Here is an 18,145-nt window from a genome sequence, read left to right as displayed (position 1 = left end):
AACCCTAATAACTGTAAGTGAAATACTACAATAACAAGGTGAAGGGTGAGAGAAGGTACTGCACTGTGCAAATTGCCATCAGTGTAACCTTTTCACGTGCTTTTGCGAGCCACTAAAAGTATTTTACATATTATCCCATTTGGTGGTGAAGAAATTGGAAATGCCTGTGACCCAGCAAACTACTAAGGTGTTTCAGATAAGGAGCTCTTCTTCTCCAGACTTTGCCGTGCACAGCTGCAACCTATGTTTGATGCTACACAGGGAGCTGACCAATGGTAATAGTGGTCCCTTCTAGGTATAAAATATGTGAAAAACAGGCTTTCAAGAAAAGGAAAAAGAAACCAACAACTCTGAGCTCAACACAGCTCTGAGCTACTACACAGCCCTCAGCATGACTATCCCTCCCTCTCTCTGGCTCCCAAGACGCTGCTTTATGAGGGTCACCAACACACTTCTGAGTACCAGGCTGTATCTTTATCACTATTCATAATACCTTCCTACAGAGGAACTGAACAGAAAAAAGTCTCCACTCCTCTGCCCCCACCTTTCAAAATTCATACTGTGTTTCCACATCTTACCCTTCATTTCTTAGAAAAAGGGACAAGGAGATAAAAAGCTCTTTACTGACAAAAGTTTGCTTCTCTGCCTTCATAGCTGCAATTGATAAAAAATAGCTTTCCCACCTTGTTGTTTAGAGATTTCATCAAAGTCTGCAAATCAGAAATCCACTGTGGCAATTCCAGTCCCCTCCCAGCAGCTGTTATTCCAAGGGAGCTTAGAAATTCACCAGAGGGTCTGAAAACCACATCAGCACTGGGAATCCACAACTAGGATTTCACACCAGAAATAGATGCCGCCTGAACTGCTTTGCTTTTTCTAGACATTGCAGTGAAATCACTGACAGGCAAGGGGAGAAGAAACTGTTCAGGAGGTTCCAGTGCTTCCTCCGCTTTAAACATTACTCGAGGTTTGAGGAGGAGAATTACAATTACTGTCAGGGACTGTCAGGGACGAGTTTTATAGCACAACCAGGCACTGAGAACTCACTTCTGCAGATATGGACAAATTGGCTCTGACTACCTTGCCCTTACTGCAGTAGCACTGCAGCCAACAGAACCACGTGTGCAAATGTTGAGACATCAGACAGACCTGTAGTTTTAGGTATCTTGCTTTTTTTTTTAATGAGGACAGGCTTTTGAAGAAATATATGGCAAAACTGAAGGAAAATTATCTTGCCAAGCCTTGTGTTACACTATTTGTATAAATCCTGATATTAACAAGCAGAAGGAATTTCCTTGAACTGTCTGGAATTCATACCTTGTATTACTGTAATCATCTGATGGTTCCAGCTCTGTGTCTGGGAACCTGGTTCTGCTGCCCTACTGAAGGCACTAAGATACTTAGGTACTAAGAAGAGCTCCGATATACAGAGCTTGTAAACTTGCTCCCTTCTTTAGAGTACATGTTTTCTGGTTGTGTCTTCCAGTGGGTAACAGTGCTCACACCGCAAAGCCTTTTCCTGAAAAAAACTGGAACCGATTCTCTGCTTAGGTGAACAGTCACAACACCACCCCATTTCTAGAGCTCTGACAATTTGTATGAACAGAAGATAAACATATTTGGGTCATTTATTCTCCCAAGTAAAAAGCCCTCTTACAGTTTTTTCACTGCAGACCCTCAGAAAGTATGAGCCATTCTTGGCCACAGCTTCTGTAATTATGGAAAATTGTGAAAATCATCATAGAAGTATAGATCAAAGCAAAGCTCGGGTACATCAAGCACAGGGCAATGAGTAAAAGAGCTAAGAACTGCTCAAACATTTTCAGAGTCATTCAGTGAATTTCTGGAAGCCTGTTTACAGTCCAGCTGCTCAAAATACTTAACTGTAAAAGTGTGAGGACTGAGTCCTTAGTAAATGTTCCTCTCTGTAGATTTTACTGTCACTAATTTTTTCCCACATGCAGATCTTGTTCCAGTGGTCCCCATACTTTATTTATCATTTCAGTCATATGCTGCTTTCATAATTTTTGTCTAGTCATTTGAAACATGTTTGTACATTATTCAGACAACACAAGTGAATCTTGTAGCTATTATTACATTTGCAATTTCTCTTGAGTGTAAGCAAAGTCTATGTAACACAGAGTCTATAAAATATTTCAAATTTATTGCAGAAAAGTTGAGGCATTAGAGTTGTCTATGAACAGTGAGAATGAAGCTTGTTTCTTACTGAAAGGTAAAAATAAATCTGTAAGACACACACATGCCACCTTCAATAAACAACAGCATTCTGGTAATATGCTTAAAAAGAGATGGTCATTTATAAGGATGTTTTACCAGTGAAATCTTTCTCCAGGAACAGAGATAAATAACCTCCACTACTAAAATGATTTGAAATTAGGCATTTTATAAGGCCAAAGGCAAATATCAACAAAACAGAGCCTAAACTAAGACCAAAAGGCTAAGATTCCCAGAACTACTCTTTGGTATCTCTTTTTGGGCAATTACATTCAAAAACTCTGAAGATGTCTCATGAGTGTTCAGTAAGCAAACTTCAGAAAGTACATATAGCAAATTAGGTCCATTAAGATCTCTTCATAGAAGCACAGAATTGGTTAAGTTGCAAAAGACCCTTAAGAACATCAAGTCCAACCATTAACTTAGCACTGCCACAGCCACCACTAAACCATGTCCCTAAGCACCACATCCACATGTCCTTTAAATATCTCCAGGAATGGTGACTCAACCCCTTTCCTGGGTAGCCTGTTCCAAGGCTTGACAACCCTTTCTGTGAAGAATTTTTTTCCTAACAACTAATCTAAACCTCCCCTGGCACAACTTGAGGCCATTTCCTCTTGTCCTATCACTTGTTATGTGGGAGAAGAGATCTACTTGCTACAACCGCCTTTCCATTATTCTGTGATTCAGACAGTTGTAGAGTGATCATGTCTTCCCTCAGCCTCCTTTTCTCCACGATAAATAACACCAGTTCCCTCAGCTGTTCCTCATCAGACTTGTGCTGCAGACCCTTCACCAGCTTCATTGCCCTTCTCTGGACATGCTCCAGCACCTCAGTGTCCCTCTCATAGTGAGAGGCCCAAAACTGAACACAGCATTAAAGGTGTGGCGTCACCAGCACCAAGTACAGGGGGACAATCACTTTCCTCGTCCTGCTGGTCACAATATTTCTGACACAAGCCAGGATGCTGTTGACCTTCTCAGCCTCCTGGGCACATTGCTGGCTCATAATCTGTCAGCTGTCAACAAACACCTCCAGGTCCTTTTTGGCTGGGAAGCTTTCCAGTCACTGTTCCCCAAGTCTGTAGTGTGGCATGGGGTTCTTGGATTCTTCAAGGTCTTTATTTACTTACTTATGTCACTCAATAATGATAAGGATTTTAAGCTCCCAATTTTAAATTCCTGGCCTCATCTTTCTGTAGTGAGATTACACTTTCATTAACCTCTGGCATTTTTTCACATGTGAAAACTTAAAATACTTGCTTCACAAAAGTTCATACCTCCTTAGCCCTAGTGAAAATCACATGAACCAAGTCTAAATCACTAAAGGTTTCCTATTTCATAGGATATACAGCTATGATCTTTGCTTTAGAGTATTCGGGTAGTCACTGGAGTAGTCCTGCCAGACTATGGAGAACAGACATGAGCTGCCAAGAAGACTGATAAGCATGATACTTTTTTATTCACGATATCTTTCCATTCATGTAATTACTTTTAAGCAAACTGAGGGAAAAAAAAAAAGCTGGTGCAGGCAACAAGACAGCAGCAAGCAAGTATGCAATACATACCATGAGACAAATACTAAATTCTGGCTGTAACTGGCTTTCTAGCCTGACCTTACTAGCAAATCCTTCAGAGGAATTGCTACTCCTTTAGAGTAGTCCTTAGATACCTCTGAACAGCATTTAAGCACAGAGATCACAGTCTTTAACTCATTTCCTGTCAATCAGTCTGCCTTGTGCACTGTCAATTTAGATGAGCAGCATGGGTATAAAGCTTCCAGCTTTGCATGTTTAGGGACTTTTCCTAACTGGGGCTGAATGTAGGTGCTTTGACTTTCAGGACTTCGGCAACCCTGGGTAGGCTGGAAATTCAAATCCTACTTCTATCCACTGGGAAAATACTAGTCAGCAAGCTCCTGAGGTAAGCTTCACACAAGTGGCTCTAGTGGCAGCTGCTTGATGGAACAGAACAGCATGAGCTTAACCAAGTCTTGCTCCAAGGGAGAATATAAACAGCTCAACTCAAGGCCAGTTACACCTAGGTCATGACAAAATATGAAATCACACCAAGCCGGAGAGAAATTGCTCCTGACATTACAGTCCTTAAATATATTCACAAATGCAGGCACTTCTGCTAAACCTAACACTGAGGCATTCTATTGGCACAAAAGAAGATAAAAGCTAACATTTCTATCTCATGAGAGCTATGTGTCCCAGTCTACAAACCAAACCATCAGTTTTGACTGTCAGGCAAGGATTTCTCTCACATTGCAGAATGCTGTCTCATGCTCTTCTGAGGACATCTGTTCCCAGTCACTACAGCCTAGTTGGTTCCCATCATCTCCAGCATTTCAATAGTGCTAACTGCTGCTGCATGGCAATTACTGTTGAGTCTGCAGAAATTCATCCAGTCTCTTTTTGCTGACAGCATAAACTCTGAGATTGCAATGTCATGTGAGCTGCTTTCACATCTTCTGGGTTTTGTTTCTTCCCTCTGATTTCTTATAATTATTGAAAAATTCTTACCCTTCTCTGCTTCTTTACCTTTTCAGGAAGGTACAATCAACTCAATGCAGTCCAGTTCAGCTCTCAGTATGGAGCTATCTCATCAGCTCCACATTCCACTGCAGCCTTGTCTTTCATCTTAGTCATGCTTTGCTGTGGCTGTTTGACAACTGGAGTAAGAAATATTCATTAATGTATGATGTTCTCAAGCTCTTAACCGCTGCATATTTAGAGCAGACATTCTAGTATTCTGTTCCTAATAATACCCAGTGACCTTGCACTGGGTATTATGACATTTCATCATGTTCCTGCCCTTCTACTAGAAGCTCATTTAGTTCTTCATGTGTAAAAATCTGATCCTTTTTCTTATCAAATTCATCATCCTCCAACTAGAACTGTCCTCAAAGAGCTACAGGAACTAAAAGAATATGGCATTCTAGAGCAAGAACATGTATCTTCATATCAGCTATAGCCTCTGTGCCATAACCTACCAAAACTAACTTCCGCACCAAGGACTCCACATTTTAGCATATATATCTTCTGAAGTACCAGAAGGAGTTAATATATCATCATCCTCCTCCTCCCCTTCCTGATATGAACATTATCATTTGTGGAGGATTAGAGCTACAGCAGAATCAGGTGAACATTTGACTTATTCTGTTGTACTGATGATGTGCCGCATCCATATAGAAACAATACTCATTGCACAAGGAGCTCAGTAGGAATGCTCAAACCTCAAGTTCTTCCTTCAATCAAGTTCTCAAAAATCAAGCAAAGTTTCATAGGCCTTTTGAATTTTGTTTTTTCTATTTGTGTGACCATTATTCTCAGTGTTTTCTACATGGCAACGTACCTTCAGGAAAAGAATATTTTATGACAATCTGGTTCCTCGCTCTTCTATTCTTGTTTAACCCCTTTGCAGTTTTAGTAATGCCAACATTCTTGAACAGATGATGAATCAAAGAGAACCACAGTCTCGGGTTTTAAATATCTGAAAGTCAGAAGTCCTTGGGAAAAACAAAAACTCTGCTTACACTTGAACTGTGTACACAAAAGCTGGCAGTACCTTTAGGAATTAAAAATCTCCACAGTGACTAATTTGATCACAAATTAACAGGCCACCTTAACACGTAACTGTAAATAAAATATGATGTGTCATAGGCTTGTTTAAGAAGGTTGGGAGACCGAGATTCAGAGGAGACTCATGTCAACAACAGGAAAAAGACTGCTTTTTGTTGTTTGGGGTTTGATCAGGCCTTCTGTTGAGCCCTTTCTGATATGAAAACCTTGATCCAGAAGCCCTCCAAGCACAAACTTCACCCAGAATTCTGCAGAAATTCTGTGGATACAGAACTCGCAGGATTACGTTTGGTACACAGTACACAGTGGCAAGTGCTCATAATGCATGTCAACATCAGCCATCTACTTCTCTAGCAGTAATTTAGAGATTTGTAGGCAGAACTGTGGAGCTAAGTTCAAGGTGTACTGTAAGTCACAGAAAAATATAAAAAGGAGAGAGACTTTTCCCTCAACTGAAGCTTTGGGCTGAGGTTATAGCCTTCATTTAAGCTTGCACAAAATGTAAAAGATACAGAGAAAGACAAACAGAATTATTCTTCCTCCTTCTCTCATCATCATAACAGTCCTGATCACAGCATTAGACGTTTTTCAGGCTGCTAATTCAATGCCCACTGGCAGTTCTGATCTTTCCTCTTCAAGCATATTTTAATGGTATCTCACCTGAAATTCAAGTCTGGTAAATATATTAAATTTGACTGCAACTTAGATTCCCTGGTTATTAAATTAGCCTCTTTTCAGAAAGAGTGCTGAATCTAAAGGAGAAAAAGCTGCAAATTATACCTGACAGCTTTAATACTCTTATATCTATATTAATAAAAGATGTTGTGATTCATCATAGATAATATGTCTTGTGAAAAAAAAAGTGAGTGAGCTGAGAAAATAATGCTAACAGCTTTGCAAAACTACTTACAATTTAAAATCATTTGGGTGACAGGGAAAATGTGGATGATTCTGAATACTACAAAGTGTTCCAAATTGCATTCAATTTTCTCTTGCAGACTCTGGTTTTGTGTAAAACAATAGGAGTAATTTCTACTTTCCTAACTGCCAAGGTAATATCAAGTATGGAGAAACCAGGCAAGATACAATTTGTGACTAAATATCTTACCATTTTTCCAATTTGCTTCTAGAATTACTGTGGCTGATAGTAAATCCTTACTTTGTATTCATAAATCTAAATCATAATACTATTACCTATATAACAATAGGCTCGTGTAATGTACAGTATCAATATTATAACTCCAGGATTCATAGGAGAAGGCAGGGCAGATGACTTCAATGACACACTAGGACTTTGAGAAACCAGTGGAAATGTAAAGTACAAATAATGGCATTCTTGTCCTTTGGCCCAGAACTCAATCACCTGAATCAAGCTGCATCACTTCTGTTTATGGATGTCCTTGAATTACTTACAGTACAATTGTATCTATCAACAACAACAACAAATCAATATTATAATATTAATACATCAAGATTTAATATAAAAATTAAACTAAGGACTAGACTGTCATCTAGATTTTTTTCCTTTTTTTCATAGGGGAAGAAATCTTTAAAGACCTTATTTAGTATCATTTGCACATCTATGTACAGGTTTCACAGAATCACAGAAATTTAAGGTTAAAGGGATCTCAAGAGATCACTTTCTCAAACTATAGAGAAACTCCCATGAGATGGTTACTTAATTTGTCCAGAAAAAAAATTCTCGTGAAGGGTATTCTGCAGCCCTTCAATGTAGCTTCTTCCTCTGTTTCTCTATATTCATAACAAAAAGGAATTTTCCAATCTGGAAAGTAATCTGATTCTCCTTGCCTGTCCCTTGCCTGAACCACTGAAGAACAACTGATCACAATTATTCTTAGAAATGTCTTTATTATACTGAGAGATGTCAGAACTTCCCTCCTCTACTTTCCACTGTTTAGACTAAATTGCAGTTTTTTCTCCTAACATTATTTCTCTTTGCTGAACTTAGTTCTATTTATATTTTTGAAAGCTAAATGTCTTAAACTGGATACTGTAAACTAGTTCAGGCCTCTGGAAAGCATCTCATCTAGGTTTCCTTTCCTATGAAAGGTTGGATCAGATGATCTTTTAAAGTCCCTTCCAACCTGAGGTGTTCTACCATTTGTAATGGAGTATTCAGTCTTTCTGTCCCCCTTACAATACATATCATACATGAAAACTGGCTTTAGGTCATGTGATTGCATTTATCAATCTAATGAACTTTGTAAGTTTCTTCAGACTGTCTTTGGAGTCTTCCTGTATCATCTGTGCTTTGGGGTTCTTTTTTGTCTGTCTTGCTTTTGTGGAATTGATTCCTCCTTCATCAGTATAAGAACTTGTATTTATTGCACTTGTTGATTTTAAGCCACATTTGCAACTTGGGAGGATCATGTTATCATTCTGATCCGTTTTTCCACTATGTTTCCAACTTCTTCCAGTTTGACATAAATTTTGAAATTTATAGACCTACAGTCTCACCCCAACACACTGAAGGAACTGTCGTCAAATTCCTAAAGCCTACATGAAATGCCATCTCAAATTGACTATAAGCCATCAATAGCCACTTCAACAATGTAGTATTTTTTGATCAGTTGCCCTCATCCATCCTTGCCTTCCAGTGATTTCACCTAGGCTGTATATCTTTAGTTAGTTATAAAAAACAACAGCGAATAGAGTCAGAAGCCTTACTAAAATCTATATAAGTTGTTTTTCCCACTTTATCTGTATCTACTAGGCAAGACAGTGTAGAAGAAAATTCTTTTGGTTTGACACGATATGTTCTTCAGAAGCATGTCAGCAAGCTTTTCTCACCTTACCATGTTCTAGGCTTTTAGAAACTGCTTATTTTTTTCCAGAATTCAGGGGTGGAAGTTAGTTAGGATACCTGGCAATCCTGGGTTCTCTTCTATCTCTTTTTCTACAAGGTATTATGTTTCCCCTTTTCAGTTCTCTACTGTCTCCTCTGTCCTCCATAAGTTTTCAAAGATATCTGAAATACTCGGATAAGATTCAGTGTTTACTTGGTTATTCCCTGAATTACTTGGAAGGCATCTACTTTTTCTTTTTTTTTTTAATATCCAACCAGCATTAACTTTTCTTCTGAGTTCTGAAGACTATTTGATGTTTAAGAAGTGTTAGTTAGATACTTTGGCTTGTCTTCATGATACCCATAATGTTTACTACTGTGTGCATCCAAATTAGCCAGGTCTGTGGTATGCTGGCTAATGAGCAAACTTACTGTTTTGAAAAAAGTAAGTTATCAAAGGAAACACTAAGTAATTAAAATGTTTAACATAATTCTGAAGAGGCAACTACAACCAAGTCAATTTTTTTAAATGCTACTATGTAACTATCTGGGGTTTTGCTAGTTTGGGGTCAAAACATCACTCATAACTAAAGATGGAACAGTTTTTGCAGAAAGGAGAAAATAACTTTATGGAAGTTAAAACCACTTCTGGAAGTCATTCATTATTTGTTCTGGCTGAGTTACTTATAAGGTTAGGGGATGAAGATAATAAATAAGTCAGGTTAAGTATCTGTAGAAGTACAAAAGTTAAGTTCCAGACTGGAGACAAGAATAGTTTTGCCCGTGACTTCAAGCACATTAAAATCTTAGAGATTGTTTCAGAGTCTTAGGAAATATATGGGACTTTTAACTTGTATCACTTAGGTACAAAAGAAATATAATTAGGTGCAATTAATAGGGCATAAAGTTAATGGCAGAGGTTCCCACTGTGACTTAGCTATTTCTTACATCATCTTGTTACTTGCTTATATTGGACCACAGTCTTTCCTGTCTCTTCAGAATGTAAGTTTTAACAAATTAGAATCAGTGAAGTTCTAGTTAGGAAAATGTAACAATTACATGTAAGGTGGATATAAGTAGTAGTTTAAGACAGACATCCTTGAATTCAAAATCAAATGTGGACCCCAAAGATTCAGCAGTATATAATTTAAAAAAAAAAAAAAAAACAAAAAAAAAAAAACAAAACACAAATCAACTAGAAACCATCCAAATAATACTATATTTGCAGAAAATATGTTACAAACAGCTTTTGCCTCCAGGGATTATTTCCAGCTTTGTTGCTGCCTGGCTTTGAGATCTCTCACACAGGTCATTTCAGCCCACTGCGCTTCGTGGCACCAAAAGAAAGCCATCAACCTTTAGTGAACCCTCACAGATGCTATAACACCTAGTTCTTGATGAGATACGCTAACCTTTCAGAAGTGCAGAGTCCCCTGTTCCTCGCCCTGCAGGGACTCTGGTACCTCCCCAACCACCAGTGGTAGCTGAGTTTCTGGTTATCAGCAAGTAAACCTAGTTGTTGAATACACAGTATGACTTATCATAAAATAAAGCTAATGAGCAGAGGAGACTAAAAGGATAACAGACACAGAATGAGTGGGCATTAAGTTATTTACATCCTACTTAGTCTGTAACAACAACTGCTAACCTAGAATTTATTCAATATAATAATGCAATATGTATTCCTCAAACTTGCCTTACACTTCGTCTATCCAGGTCTAGTAATAGTAGCAGGCTCTTTTGAGGGCCAGGATGTTATTAGGTGTAATAGACCGCTGTCACGGCTAGATTTGAGTTCAGATCACACCACGGATGGTCCCTGGTTTCAGCAGGTTACCTATAGGCTCTGCTGGTCCTCAGCTTTGCAAAGCATCTCAGGACTCGTTGAGTGGGAGGCTCCAGGATGATCTCAGACCCTCTGAGTCAAAATGTCAGTCTGTCTTACTGCTGAGAATAATTAACACCTTGCTTTCATCAGTCGCCCCTTCCCTACTCACAGAGCCCCATCCAGCTAAGCTTAGAGGCAGCCTAGCACAGTAAGCCTCATACTCCTATGTGCCTTCAATTAACACAGGCAAACTGGCAGGTAGCCTCCAGAACACTGGACCTTTGTGAGCTCCCTCCAAGCTCTTTCTCTGTAGCCAATGATAGAAGTGATATAGAGGGAGGATAAGGTAATGATACCAGGCTCAGGGGTCTGACCCAGGAAGGGAGAAGGGGCAGGGGAAAGGTGATCTTAAAGAGCTGGTTGCACTTCCATCATTTGCCCTACTCTGTATTATTTTTCTGTTGGATATTTCTGTTTGTTATGTTTTAGTTTTAATTAAGTTCTATTTTCTTCCCCAAACTGAGTAGCTTTGTCTGTTTTGTCTGGGACCATAAGGGGTAATTAAGCCCTTCCTGTACTTCAGGAGTTCCAGGGTCTGTGGTACTTAAGTCTAATTGTGGTTTTCTGTCCCTGGATGGGCCTAAACCACGACATTGACTAACACTGTAGGGGTACAACTTTTGTGCTACGTAGAGAGCTGAAGGACCAGAACCAGCACCACACAGGTGTCCTGGCTGTGCTCTGGTCAACTATGTATCTTCATTTCCCAAAGAGTAGCTACATCCGCAGTTTCTTCAGGGATTTTCATTGCTGACATTATTACTATGACCTTTGTGAGTGGCTCCAACAGTCCCTTTTGATGTAGCTACAGACTAAGGAACCCTTCACTAGCAAATATACCAAGACTGCCCACAATATTTACACAAATACTGTAGCTATTTTTTCAGCTCTTGTGAGAGCCAAATGCAGATAGCCATGGAAGCAGACTCTGCTGACTACAGTGAACTCTGTATTGTGACTTTCAACTTTTCAACAAAAGGATCACAGAGCCTTTTATATTGAAGGTAATTTATATTGAAGGTGTGTCCACCACACACTCATGCTATTAGCTTAGATCAGAATATATACTAATTTTGGTTACTAAACAACTAATCATACATATTTGGAAAATAATTGTGCCTTCCCCAGCTTATAAAAAAAAATAGGTGCAATCAAAGATCATAAGCAGTTTTCTGAGCAAAAGAAGTAAAAACTACTTAAAATAATGGAGTACATTACAGAAAATAGTAATTTAGAGGTTTTATAATTCTTTTCTTTTTCAAACAAGTAATTATATACACTTCACTATCCTTAGCAGTATCAAAGACATTATAATTTAAGATAACTTTCATTAATAAATCACAGTAGTACTACAAAATGTTACTAATAGTAGCTTTAGAATGCAGTCTGGGAAAAGAAACAAAAAAGAAGGTATATGACAATTCTTTTAATTCAACATTTCCAGAAAACATGTATTTTAGAAATATTTTACAGGTTAAAATACTGATAATTCTGTAATTGTTTCTTTAGTAATACTGTGATGTAATCTTTGCCATCTTTATTGTATTTTTTGAACTACAAAACAATAATTATTTAAAATTATATCAGTCACAATGCATTTAAAAATATAGTCCAAGTCTCTAATAAATCCTTCAGGTTTTTCAAGTAACACAAACAAAATTAACTTTGCTAATCTTGACTTGTTTTATTGTACCTTTATGTACAATTTCTATCTCTCTCTCTTTTTAAGTACAGAATCTATATAGTACAAAGGGTTAGGCAACCTTAATTATTAGTGTCAACTCTTCCTATAAAACTTAGGGTGAAGTACTGGTATAATTAAAATTGATGGCAATGCTCTATGAAAGAAAAGAGATGAAACGCTCCCTGAAATACAGTAAGGTGCCCACAATAAAATTTTACATTTATATGGGAAACACTAGTAATAACATTTCAGGAAATCCTAAGAGGAATATAGGCATGATATATAGAGAGGTTGGACTAGATGATCTCTAAAACTCTCTTCCAACCCCTACCATTCTATGATTCTATATATGTATGTATATAGGTATGTATATAAAGACACAAGTAAAAAGTCAGAATCATATGATTTCACTTAGACATGGGTTTATCTTTTTAATCAGTACTAGTAACACTACAGAAGAATGTTTGGAAGGGAAGAAAAACAAAGTATAACTTATTCAGCTGGAATCATGAGGAAAACATTAATCATGAAAGCCCACAATATAATTCCACTACTTAAAATGTTCTCAGGAGACCTCTGCTATTGTTGTAGAAGTGTCATGGGATGATAAAAACAGCAGTTGAGCGATTGTTCTCATTGAATAGGAAGAAAATATCCAGTCTTCAAAGACTGATATATACAGTTCATTTTACACAGTAGTAGTCATCTTGCTTCAGACCACAGAATTTGTCAAAGTGCTTAAAATTAGGTACCATATATGCAACTTGCCACAGAATCAAGATTGCAGCCTAACTTGGAGATCCATAATGAATATGCTTTTCAATTAATAAAAAATCATGTACCTGCACAAAAGAGTATCAGTTTTGGCCTGTATTTTTTTATTCACATAAAAGCAGTATTTCAACAGTCTGCATACCATTTCTTTTATGAATCAAATATTTATCACCAAAAAAAAGTCACTGTGAACTTAGAAACTCTTTTTAAATCCTCCCAACTACTAGTATCTTCAATTCTCAATCTTTTTTTAAGATAATAATTTTGCATTCATCTTTTCTCTCTGATTTTTCAACTTGACTTAAAAAAGTAATTCTTCTGAAGTTTGAAGGAACTTGTTACATATGCCAGCGAGCTGTTTTTAAGCTTACTGTACAGAAGCAGTGTGGGAAGACAGTGTGTTAGAAAGGTCAATATAACTGAATGCTTTGAGAGGTATTTGGGGGCACATATCTTAGATAAATTTTAATTCTTTTCCTTTTAAATAGACTCCATCATGATAAGCTTTTGAGTAACTTTAGTAAGTTGAAAATATTTTAAGATAAGCTATATTTATGGCGTACCACTTAAATGCAAAGATTGCTGTGAACTCTTTATTTATGAGCTGAATGGTGTTATCTAGCCACAAAATGTTCACATTTATTTTCAGTCTTACTAGTGGATGAATGTTGACTATTTGGTAACTAGTTCCATTGCTATCATCTTCAAAGCCTATGAAAATAGCTGGGCATTCTGTAAATTAACAGAACATTGTCATCTTAAGGCTTCTTCAACTGAGGAAGGTATTTCAGCTTCCTTGAAATTCATCTCACATCAGTTTGGTGTTTGGGTCTTTTCTCGTCGATGGGAGATGGGTAAAAATTACAGAAACACTCAATGAGTGGTTGGATGGGACTCGGAGTAACCTAATTGAGTTCAATATGTGTCTGCTTATTGCAGAGGGCTTTGAATAGATGACCTTTAATGGTCCCTTCCAACCTCAACTATTCTATGATTCTACAATTCATAGTCTCTCTAGCACAGGAAGCAGCTTTGAAATTCCTGAAGTGAACTCCCAATCTTCACCATAAACAGCCTTGGTCCATGACCTTTATGATGCTAGGTAGAGATCAAGTTATCAGCTGGCCAACAACTATCCAGTTTTATTCAACCACCCTATAGTTTTCAAAGTGCACTAGGATTATTTCATTTTATCACTTTTATCAAAACTTGTCTTCCTTGTGTTTATATTCTTATCTGCTTCAGAGTGTTCTCCTTGTTATCAGAGGCAGACAGATTGCTTTCATGTCTGTTAAAGTGAAATACAAGTGATATTCTTAAGACGATCAATATAATTTTGAAGGCACTAAAGAAGGTCTGGCTTTGTGAGACCTTCCATCTCAATCTTCTGTCTGACGTTGGGGAGAATTTAATCTATGACTTAATCTATGATTAAATTCGTCACCTACAAAACTTAAGCAGTGATATTTTCTGTCTTTCAATTAACCTGTCTGTACAGCTCATCCAGGAAAGTATCCAGAATATTGTTAGCACAGCACCTAGCCTCCTAAAACCTTACTTTTGGCTGGCGCTTACTGTCAGATATACACATGGTAAATATGTCAGACCACCCCCATGCTATTTCTCAAGAAATGGGGTCATGTATATAAAAGGTGGCTTGCCAATCCCTCCCTCAATTCACAAATGGCTGGTTGTCGCCTTCCTCAATCCAGTTTACGCAGCATTTGAAGTCCCAAAAGACAGATGAGCCTTATGGGTGGCCCTCAGACTAGATGACTGAATCCATCTCTCAACTCTTAGTCTATCTAAAATATTAAGAAAGGGTTTAGATTTAATGTAACAGGAGTTAATTTAAGCTGTTACAAGAGTAAATGAATGCTGGCACTAAGCCTAATGCTCTTGAGGGGATTGGAGTTCTAGCAGAGAGTGAATCCCTGTTGGAACTTGGCCTAACGCTCTTAAAAGACACTGAGCTGTGGAAAGCTGACCTTCAGGCATATGGAGCTGTAGGTTTACTCAGTATTTTTAATCTTTGCTTTTGACTTTGTAAAAAAACTTGCAAGAAATTGAGTTTCTGCCAAAGGTGATTTCCTAAGAATCACAGAAGTCACGGGGTTTTATTTCATGGTGGTGTGGTTTTGTCTTTTGATGTGACTTCACATTATGTTCATTACGTCTAAAAAGAAAGGACTGCATTTAGGTATTGTTATATAACAATTCAGTGGAACACTGAAAACTACATCCCTAAATGTTTAAGAAAATATTTTATTAGACATTTCATTTGTTTTTGCAAATCTTCACCAATGTAAACAGCTTTAATGCAAAGTCTGAAGTCATCACATAGAAAGCACATGTTAAAAAAGCAGGTGTGTCAGCTTTCTGAATGTAATGATTTCTTCTCAGAAGAGCCAAGGGAGAGCAAACTGAGGAGGATGGGGAAGGGAGCCTCTGAACTAACATTTTAGTGCTACAGGGCATAGCACTTGATATTTATCACCACGTAGCTCAATTTTTCTGATGAAACTCCTGTTATATTTACCATACTGCCAGTGTCATTTCTAGAGAGTGGAGCAATCTTTGCTTTCTGTCATAAATTATCCTGCAGTGGTACTGAAGGTGAGCTGAAATAGGACTATGTGTTAATAGAGGAGAGTTTTCTGGCTACTTTGGCATATGTTCTAGCACCCACAACTATACCAGCCTGGTTACAGCAACACAGGTGTGAGCTACCTTAGCACTCCTGAACACTGCACATACAGGATGAATTTACTGCAGGGAGAGAAAGGGTGGCTAAGGACACTTCCCCATCAGCATTGCGTGCTTGCAGTCATATGAGACTAGTTCTCCATTCATATTGCAGTTGTATCTGTTCCAGTCAGGAATGTCATCTGAGGAAAGATAAATGACCTACTTACTTGCTCTTACTCAAAAAAAAACCCCTGAAAATGCCTGGCTGGGTGATGAACTAAACCTGCGTACCTGTGTTGCAGTTGTATGTTCAGTATCAAGGGATCTGGCGTTCAGAATTCAAATCTCTCAGCCATTCTTTACAACATATCTGGGAATTTGCCAGCATTCATGAAGTGCTTGTTATTGGCTGACACAGAAAGAGAAGTACTTGCAACGAGTTTGTACAACTATTCTGTGTCTAACTGTAAGACTGAAATGGAAAACATTTTATCTGTCTCGAAGGAAGCAGAAATAGGGGACAGGAATCCACTGCAAGTTTTATATCTCCACAGCAGAATTGGGATTTTGCAGTGTGTGTGTATGATGATAGGGGGATTCTGCTGCTATGTTTTACAGTACCTGGGGATTAGAAAGGATTTTCCTGTATGTCTCAAGAGATAGAAAAAAGATTTTTCAATGTGCATTAGTCTGTGGAGATGGAAACCATTCACTCTGCATGTAGCACTCTCAGGTGACTGCAATGGGCAGTCATTTGTGTTCCCTGAAGAAAGTGTTTTTGAAGGGCTTGTATCCTGCTAAAGACTCAGGTGGCACATTCCTGAAGATGTCTCAAACACTTCGAAGAATGACACTCAGTGAACAACACATGTTAATGGAAGATTGGATAAATTTTGAGATGCCATTAGTTACATGACTGAAATTAGCATCTATGAAACCAAATTCATGACTCTGAATTCAGGTCAGGAAAAGAGAGTAAAGTAAAATTACTTTAGTGGCACTGATGGACAATCAACGTTTGTTACTGAATACAGAGCAAAAAGGCACTCCATGTTTCAGAGACTGTACCACAGCATTTGTAATGCTGACAACACTGTACTGGCCGTCATGTCAGAAAGAGGTGAAAGATACAGTTTGCTAAAATGGACTGAGTTTCTGAAGGACCTGACCAGGTCCTAAAGTGGACCTGACTTTCTGAAGGCCCGTAACCAAAAACTGAAGTAATGGGCAATTGCATGTAGTTCTCTCCCTAGTTTTATTCCCACATTCACATGGAGCCACTAGTTAAACTACCCTGAAAACATGGATAATGGCACTACCAGTTTACAAATTACATTTAGCTTCTACAGTGCTCTCCTTCATGTGACTGACTCTATTATTAATTCCCAGGTGGCTCAATGTTTGAACATGATCAAGTAAGTAATCTTTGAGTGTGATCAACTAACTTCACATAATCAAGGCGTAGAGCTTTGTCAGACAAAAAAAGCACCTTGAAATAGTCCTCGTGAATTCCTAGCTTGCTGACACAAGCGATTACTGCTGGTCAAGTCAATCTATTACCACCCCTGCCATGACAGTTTCTGTAAACAATACCTTCTGTTATCTGTATTTCATGAGAAATCCCACTCTGCCCTGGAAAAGGATGTTCTAAACTTATATTTTTTTTTCTCAATTAAAACATATGCACAGCAATGCATCCAGACGTGACATCTTCAACACTTTGTAAACGCTAACTGCACAGCACACAGTGCCAAGTCAGCCTTGCTAGTGCAAGCTAACCAAGTGTGTCCAGTTCATGAGCTCTTTGTGTACTCAGTGGTGGCTTAAAGCTCTGGAAGAAGAGTGATGCTGAGCTCCGTGACAAGACACGCAGAGGTGGCCAGGAACACACTGGGCACCGGAGGACATTACAAAGTATCGCCACTTTTCAATCCCTATCACACAGGCAAGGCCTTCAGTCCTCCCATCGCTGACAAACAAAACGCCTGACCCCTGCCACCGCCACCCTCTCCGCTGGGAGAGGCAAGCCCAGCTGCGCCCAGGCCCTGTTCCTTCCCCAGGGGAGAGCCAGAGGTGGCTACAGCGCCCAGGGGCCAGGGCCGGGCGCGCAGAGCCTCCCCGGGCCCACCGGCTACTCCATCTGAGCTGTTTTCAGCGAAACGCTGAAGCGGGGCCCCTGCCGCCTCCCCTCAGCCCTGCGGGGACAACCTAGCCCGAGGCGAAGGAGTCGGGAGCCAGGCACGTTTCCAAGACGGGAAGGCGGCCCTGCGAAGTAAATTACTGCTGGGACACCCTGCGCACCTCTGCCAGCGTTACCTCTCTGCCAGCTCCGTCCTCTCCAGTTTTGCGGGTAGCTTCCCTCCCGCTCCCGGAGCGGAGGCGGCCCCATCCCGCCGGGACCGAGCCGCCCCCGCCCTGCCGGGCGACCAGCGAGCGGCCCCGCGGCCTCGGCCCCAGCGCTGCGCATGCGCCTCGCGGCCGGT

The 18,145-nt window shown here is 39.2% G+C and overlaps 1 long non-coding RNA gene across 1 annotated transcript; it reads right to left on the bottom strand.

Moving 5' to 3' along the window:
- Window positions 1-1,977: 1,977 nt before the first annotated feature.
- On the bottom strand, window positions 1,978-18,047 carry LOC133625118 (uncharacterized). The gene is made up of 3 exons (XR_009818430.1): window positions 17,979-18,047; window positions 5,596-5,749; window positions 1,978-4,912 (listed from the first exon to the last, which is right to left on the bottom strand). It is a non-coding gene; the product is annotated as an uncharacterized LOC133625118 (long non-coding RNA).
- Window positions 18,048-18,145: the final 98 nt, after the last annotated feature.

The sequence above is a fragment of the Colius striatus genome, chromosome 1, assembly GCF_028858725.1.
Source record: "Colius striatus isolate bColStr4 chromosome 1, bColStr4.1.hap1, whole genome shotgun sequence".
Lineage (NCBI taxonomy): Eukaryota > Metazoa > Chordata > Aves > Coliiformes > Coliidae > Colius > Colius striatus.
This window is presented reverse-complemented; position numbering and strand designations above follow the sequence as displayed.